The sequence below is a fragment of the Poeciliopsis prolifica genome, unplaced genomic scaffold, assembly GCF_027474105.1.
Source record: "Poeciliopsis prolifica strain line A6 unplaced genomic scaffold, Auburn_PproV2 SCAFFOLD131, whole genome shotgun sequence".
In the NCBI taxonomy this organism is placed as follows: domain Eukaryota; kingdom Metazoa; phylum Chordata; class Actinopteri; order Cyprinodontiformes; family Poeciliidae; genus Poeciliopsis; species Poeciliopsis prolifica.
Genome location: NW_026562506.1, coordinates 579,449 through 587,848, shown reverse-complemented (window position 1 = coordinate 587,848; position 8,400 = coordinate 579,449).

Sequence of the window (8,400 nt, the reverse complement as noted above, 5' to 3'; positions counted from 1 at the left end):
CAGAAGTTTTTGGTAGAGAATTGTATGATTTGCTGCAGCAGAGTTGGACTGAGAGAAATTTGAAGTTTCTTGTCAGGCAACCATTAGCCTGTGCTAAAAGCCATCACAGCTAATATAATGCATATTTTAGCTGGAATTTCACTACAATAGTCTTAGATAATTTATTTGGTTTACATATTGTTTAAAACAGAACATTAGCACAATGTGTATTTTCTTTTCTAATTTTACTGAAATATTGGATAATTTTAAGTTGCAGTTCTGTTAATCATATTACATTTAATAAGAAGCCTGAGGATGTAGAAATATCATGTTTTTCATATTGTAATTGTAGACGCCTGAGGAGATGGGTCATTTACAGCACGTGGAGACCTCACCCAAAGGTCAGGCTGTTAACCCCGTTCCTTGCCGGTGTTCAAGCGAGCTTCCACAGTCTCTTGTTCCAGGAACATTTTTGGGTAGTAAACAGTCTACACATAACTCAATGTCATGTAGTGTTGTAGCAGCAATAAAACACCACATTTCTCCCATTTATACTTGGAAAACATCTGATGTAGATGAAGTCGTTGTACAACGTCGGCATTTGGCGGAATATGTTGCGCGAGAAAGACCAAACCGAGGTCCAAACCCAGAGTTGTGCAGGTTGGTTGAAGATCAGCCTATTTTTGGTCGTAAGTGGAAAGTTGGAATTGGTAACATGATGTTGGGGACATTTGATTTTCAGCAGGAGGAGGAACTTTGTGAAATATTAAAGAAATATTTGTCGAGTTATGGAATGTGTCTTTTTGGTCTTCCTGGTGCAAATACCCTGATAATCCAGCATGGAAACTACTTTGTTGTTGTGGACTGTGGAACACGGAATTCACAGGGGTTGGCATCAGAATTCGGTACCTCTGTCGTCGTGTTTAACACGTGTTTAAATGATTTAATGATTCACCTTAACCTCAGGGAATCACTGAATGTCGCTCAGTATGCAGTCTGGTATTTCTGTAAAAGAAATGTACACTAATGTGGAGACATGTGCAGCAGTTACTTCTCACACACAGGCTACAGATGCATACCATAGTGCAAGTAGCCATGTTGCATCACTCAGTGGATCGTTTCATCAGGGGGATGATCGCTTTAAATATGCTGGACTTCAGTGTGCAGCCATAAGTGCTGTTGCTTTAACGAAGCACACACTTGTCAGTGTTTTCTCATGGAATACTCACATATTGGATGATGTAGTTATTTTAGGTGATGAGCTATACACATTTTTGCGTGATAACAATTTAATCAGTGGTGGAAGTGAGCTTCTCTCTGTTCCAGACTTACCTAAAAAGATGCATGTTGATGGACAATGTTTTGAGTACTATGTTGCTGGGGATGGATGGAAGGAGAGTTATGATGCAGGTGTCCACACTAGTCTTTGGGATGGACTCAGTAGGATGTGTGGAAATTATGAAACATGCTTTATCACAATAAGTGGCAGTACTTGTGCCCTTATTAGTTGTAATGAACGTTATGCTGTTGTAGACTCTCATGCACGCAACCCCAAGGGCATGGTGCATGAAAATGGGAAGAGTGTTGTCCTTTACTTCATTACTCTTCATGATGTCTTTGTGTACATTATGAAGTTTTCTGGTGAACTCCACGACGCTCCCAAATTATTTGAAATCAGCGGGGTTCATATTGTTCAGATGGACTCAAGTAAACTTGTTCTGAACATTAGTTGCTGTTCCAGAGAGCAGTGGTCTTTTTGATGACAAAAACACAAGTGTTGATATGCAAGACGATTCTTGTGGAGTACATTCATCCCAACTTGACATTTCAGACATGGATGATGTTGATGATGTTGTTGTTACTGATGTCCAAAGTAAGGTTTTGTATTTTAACCCTGTCTCTGACGAGATTGCACGGACACTTTGTGGAAAGTTGAATGTGGAGTTTCAACGGGCAAATTCTGTATCTTATGTGGTTGGGGTGTTGGGTGTGCCGTGTATGACGGAACAAATTGTTGGAGATGGAAACTGCTTTTTCAGAGCACTTAGTCAAGCCATTAGTGGCACCCAGAAAAATCATCGCAAAATTAGGCTTACTGTTGTAAACCAGTTGCAAAGGAATTCTCACATGTATGACAGCATTTTAAGAAGTGAGTATTCCTCCATATCACAATATATTGCCATTTCAAGGATGCAATATGTTGGCAGTTGGACAACAGAAGTAGAAATTCAAGCTGCAGCTGATTATTTTGGTGTTAATATTTTTACATTTTGCGATGATAAATGGCTTGAATATTGTTCTTTGAGCACTTTTTCCAATCATGGTGTCTATTTGCAAAATATTAGCGGAAATCATTATGAGACGGCTACTTGTGTCAAGCAGCCTCAGTCACAAACATGTCATGGTTATTGCATGAATACAGATGTTTCTGGTGAATCTAAAACTAGGCAAACTAAAACAAAACCAAAAATTGCACGTATAAAGACGGTGAACACTGACACTTACATTGAAGATGAGAGCGTCGGTAGTTTACAATCAAAATACTTTGCTATTTTCTCCCATTTCAGAAATCACTGCTAAAACTCTGTGTAAAAATCTAAAAATAGACTTTGAAGAACATAGTTTAAAAAATGTAATATTGCATGGGCCTTTGGGAAATGTGTGCAAGTCTAAAAATATTATAAATGACGGTAACAGTTTTTTCAGAGCTGTAGCCTATTCACTTAGTGGTTCTGAGAAAAATCACCGTAAAATTATTGGTTATTTCACACATGACAATAATACAGAAGAATGCGCAAAATATTTGACAAAAGATTTTGCTTCTGTGGCAAATATGTTAACCAGTCACAGATGAAGTATGTTGGTCACTGTGCTACAGAAATTGAGTTTAAATGCTCAAATGTTAGGCCTGGATATATATGTTAATGGCACACAGTGGACCAGATATAATTCAAAAAGTAATAATTTCACCAATCAAGCAATATATTTGCAGAACTGTGGTAAGCATTTTGACGTCGTTATTTGTGCAAAACAAGGTGATGAAGACTCTTGCTTTAAAGTTTGTGAAGAAAATATGTCGTTAAAGAGCCAACACAGACGAACGAGGTCTTCACAAGTCCAGAAAAATGCAAAGATAACTGTTTCAAGCGGTAAAGCAAATTACGACAAAAAAAGGATAATCAAAAAATCATTAAATATAGAAATGAAATGATATATAGGCAAAAATTTAAATGTAATAAAAGAAATGCCTATAATAAAAATGTTCTATACAAGGAACAAAAAAAATTGGATTAGAAATAAATACCGTGAGGATGAGACTTACCAAAAAAAGGTTATGAAAATGAGCATTACTAAGTATAATAAAGATGTACACCATCGCAATAAAGTAAAGCAAATGAGCATTGCTAAATATAATGAAGACATATGTCACCGTGAAAAAGTTAAAGAGGTAAGTAGAACAAAATACCTTAATCCACAACATAAGATCCATAAAATATCAAATGTAGAGATAAAAAGACGAGACATTAAAATAAAATTGAAGGAGTTTGATTTTATTGTTGCTCAAGTTTTGGACAAAGTAAAAGAGGGGCCTAATTGTGTGTGTTGCGTATGTTTTCGGTTGTTATTCAAACATCAGGTCTTGAATTGTCACAAAGATTCCTACAGAAAAACGAAAGACATGTCTCTAATCGCGGAAAAATGTATAAGTGATGATTATTTGCATATATGTAGTAATGCATGCATATCACCATGCAATCTCCAAACCTGTCGAAATAAGTTGTATATCTGTTACTGTTGTCATCACAAAATTAGGAAAGGTCAAATGCCACCAGAATGTTCATGCAATAATTTGACTGTTGATCACATCCCACCTCAGTTGGCATATTTGAATAGTTTGGAGCAACATTTAATAGCTTTAAATATACCATTTATGAAGATGTTGGCTTTACCGAAAGGCGGGCAGAATGGCGTGCATGGTCCGGTTACTTGTGTCCCTGCAAATGTCGTTGAAACCTGCAGTTTGCTACCACGTAGTAATATGGAAGGATCTTTGTTGCCTGTTAAGTTAAAGCATAAATTGACATATATTCATTATGATTATCAATATGTTGACTCAATGCATGTCCAGGAAGCTCTTTGGTACTTGAAACATTCTAACTTGCATTATAAAAATGTGGAGTTCAATGAACCTTGGATCAATGAGTTTTCTCAGGAAGATAATAATTCTGTTTTAAACAGTAATACTGTTAAAGAAGAAGATATGTCCATAGATGAAAATGATGATGACCTTTTACATGACCGACAGCAACACTGCATGTTCCAGGACACTTGTCTTATGCCCGTAGATATAGGACAAGAAGCATTGGATTTATGTTGACAATGTGTTGAATGTAGCACCGAGTGAAAATAATAACCCTATAAAACTGCTTTCTGATTCTACCAATGAAGCAAAATGTTTCCCTGTATTGTTCCCATCGGGTTTTAACACATACCATGAAAAGCGGCAATATCGTTTGACTTTGAGTCGTTATTTTAATAACAGGCTTCTTCATGCTGATGGTAGATTTGCACGTAATGTGGAATATATATTCTTTGCTCAGTACATGTCGGAACTGGAGCAGGTTGTCTCTAAAGTGTCAATAGCTTTACGTAAAGGCACAAGTTCTACACATCAAAATGTAACTGAGGTTCTGAAGGATGAACACTCTACAAGTGACTACTGGTTTTTCTTCTTTTTGATGTGACTGGGGGTATCAAGTCTTATTCTTTTTGGAAGGTGTTTAGCAGGGGGCTAGATGTTTTTGTTCTACAATATTTTCTGTTTTATTGTGCTCTTTTTACTATAGTTCTTTTGTGCAGTGCATCTCTAGCACCACCTTCTTCTCAGATGCTTTTTCATGGTGCTTTGAAAGGTGGAGAGACGGAACTGTTTGGGTAATGTCTGTCAGGGGGAATGTTAATCTTTCTGTTAAATCCTTATATGTTTGCTCCCAGGTAAGTATGGTCAAGTAATTTAGGTGATTTCTTTTTTTAAAGAGATCAAAAGGGGGAGTGTTGAAATAGAATTTTAAAGTAGCACAATAGTACACAAGTTAACGTTTACGTTAAGATAAACTTAGATACAAATCCAAACTAAGACAACTGGTGACTCTCTGAACTTACATAAATTCCTAATCAGAAAGCAGTCTTATACTCCCTAAGGAACATTTCAGACAGGGAGTGTATTGGCTATCAGGGCAATAAATTCTTTACTCAGGGTTGAATAGTTCAGGCAAACATTAAAAACTATAGACTGTTACAACATCAAACATATTGGTATATTTCTTTAAGCATTAAAAAGCATGTTTTTAATTAGTTAGTTTTAGATCCAACTTATAATTAGCATTAAGCAATACATTTTGTGCGAGTTTGATTAAAAAACACCAACTAGTTTCTTGTTGAAGCATTTTGAGGCAGAGATAACACTCCAGATGCACGCCGTAAATCAGATCGCCTAAAGGCGGCTGGTACGAGAAGAGCTGGGTGTTTCAGTGGGTCTCAGAGGTAATAAAATTAACATTTAAGACAGCCCACACACCTCCTAATGCATATATTTAAATGAAGGGAATACACATGCTTATAAAATGGTTTGTTTTACATCAGAAGTCCGAATCTCTTTGTGCTGAGTGAGAGTTTCCCAGAAGATGCATCTTTTGTTTGTTTCTGTTTCCCTTTTTACTCAGTTAATTGTTTCTGTTTTGTCATGTCTTGGACTTTTGATGATCTAGGTGAGATGCTTATTGTAACATTCTTCTTGCATTGATTTTCTCTGAATAAAACTGTAGATATCTGAAGTCTGACATCGTATGATTGCTCTTTCTCCCTGCACATACATACAGACACAAGAATTCAGGACAAGGAGGAATGAATTAACGAGCTAAATCAAGTTATTCCTCTTTTTAATTCTCAACAATGTGCAGATGGTTTATGGATTTGGGAAGTAATGTAATAACAAAAGATCAAGCAAACACACGATGTAACTTAAGAATAACAAAAACAACTTGTGACTGGACAATTGAAGTAGATACATGTGAAGAGGTTTTATTCGTATTAAATAGTCTTCCTTTATGTTTCATATAAATGTAATGTTTTTTGAATCATAGTCAAGGTGTTTTTCTGTGCAGCTGGAAAAGGTGTACAAACTAATGAACCAAGATGTGTCTACTGAAGCAAGTTTCCCAGGGTTGCTGAACTTCCCCAGACAGTTTGGGAACTTGCTGTTTTTCCCGTGCCCTTCTCTGCATGGAGATAGAGTGTTTAGTTTTCACCTCCCGTAAACATCACAGTGAATGAGCATACAAGGTTTCGTATGTTTTCCTTTGTTTCTTTGGTCTTAGAAGAGAGTCTCAGCCTCTAGAGAGGAGAGTTAAACTGTGCAACTCTGGGTTCCTCAGAGCGGATCCTAATTTGTGCCTAATGAGTGGATTCCTCTGCAGATGTATTAAAGATTGTTTTTGCTCCCTGACTTTTGTCTGGATCTCAGTCTCTGAATTGTGCACTTCACATACATTAGCTTTACGAGCGGAAAAAATCATATGAAATAAAAATTAGATCAGCTACAAACCCTCCGGAAGAGGAAACCAAAACACTTTGGAGTTTACCAAAAGTAGAGACACTAGTGAGTAACTGTTTAACACTCAATAGCTATACCAACAAGCCTATTATGACTACACAGAGGACAACTATTGAGCCAATCACCACTGCTAAAACATTCAAAACTGTTACCAGTCAGACTCATACAACTATAACACCTAATGAAAATATTGAAGTTGATGAAGGAATTCCACAAATAAACAATGAATTCGACTTCCGCTTCCGGCATGCCTGAGTAAAGACGCTTACGGACTGCGCTCCGACCGAAATAACTCTTAATTTGCCTGTTGCAAGAGTATAAATCCACCTATATATCCAGAAGACGTTGATACAATGACCTCGTCACAAAAGACTACAAGAAGAGAACAGAAGATGGGTAAAGGCGATGATACGAAGACGACACAAAAACAGCTAACACTGGATGCTAGCTTAACTCAGAACGACATGGGGAGTGAGCTGCTAATGCTAACAGAGCTCCGCAAATTCCGAGAAGAGTCTGGAACTGCGCAACGAGATATTTTAGTGTCTCAAACCCGGATGGAGGCGTCAATTGGAGAAATAAAAAAGAGAATAGACACACTGGAGGAGCGACTGAACACAGCGGAAGAGAGAGTGAGTCACACAGAGGACCGAGGCATACAACAGGAAAGGGTGCTAGCGTTTTACAAGAAAGACGCCAGATTAAGCGCTAAGTTGGATGATCTAGAGAACAGGATGCGCAGGAACAGTATAAGAATGTACGGGATAAAGGAAGATTCTGAAGGGAAAGAGATGATCCCGTTTATTACAGATCTTTTAAAATCAGCGCTGAAGCTGCCTGAAGACACTGAGATTTGCATCGAGAGAGCTCACAGAGCTACAGTCCAGAAGCCGAAACCGACATCACCACCGAGATCCATAATAGTTCGCTTTTTGGATTTCAACGTTAAACAGATGATACTGCAGCATGCGTGGAAGCAGCGAGACGTGGAGTTTCGGGGGAACAGAGTTTACTTTGACCAGGACTACTGGGTCAACTTAGACTGTTTCTGGATCAGGGTGTCAAGACCTTCTCCTCTCTACTGGAGGCCCAATCCACTCTGAAGGAACTCGGGATCCCGGTGGAGGTGGATGAGCGGGACGTCCTGGAGAGAGAGCTACTACGCAGCCATTGGCAGACCCAGGGGAGACGTGAAAGGGCCGATCCGAGTCAGGACATCAGGGCCATATTGAACTTAGCGGATCAGCACAAGCAGGGATGAGATGGTAATGCTCACATGGTTCTGCCCCAATTTAACAGATATTTTAATCAAAGGTGGATCATCTAAGATCATAAATAAGGACATGCAGGCATAAATATATACGAATATTTCTGGACTGTCGGTTAGCGTGTACGCAGTGAGTGCTTTATATATTTTTTCTTTTTCTTTTAACTGGGCATTTAGCGCAGCAGAATAGGAGGTTATGTGGACTGTTGCTTACACACTATGTGTACTCCGCCCAGGGAGACCACTATCCCTGTCCATTTTACACCAGGAGTGTGCTGCCCGGGTTATTCATGAGGGCAGCACATGGAATAATTGGAAGTTCTATGAAGATGAAGATCTGACTACTTGTTCGTTCTGTTCATTGTTTCTCGGCGAGCTGATTTTGACTGTTAGATATATTTGCACAGATATCAATATATTACTGAAGGGAAGTAAAAGAATGTTTTTTGTTTTCACATAAATATGACAACATTGAAAATTGTGACTTACAATATTAATGGAATAAATAACGCTATTAAAAGGAAAAAAATCCTAACGCAAT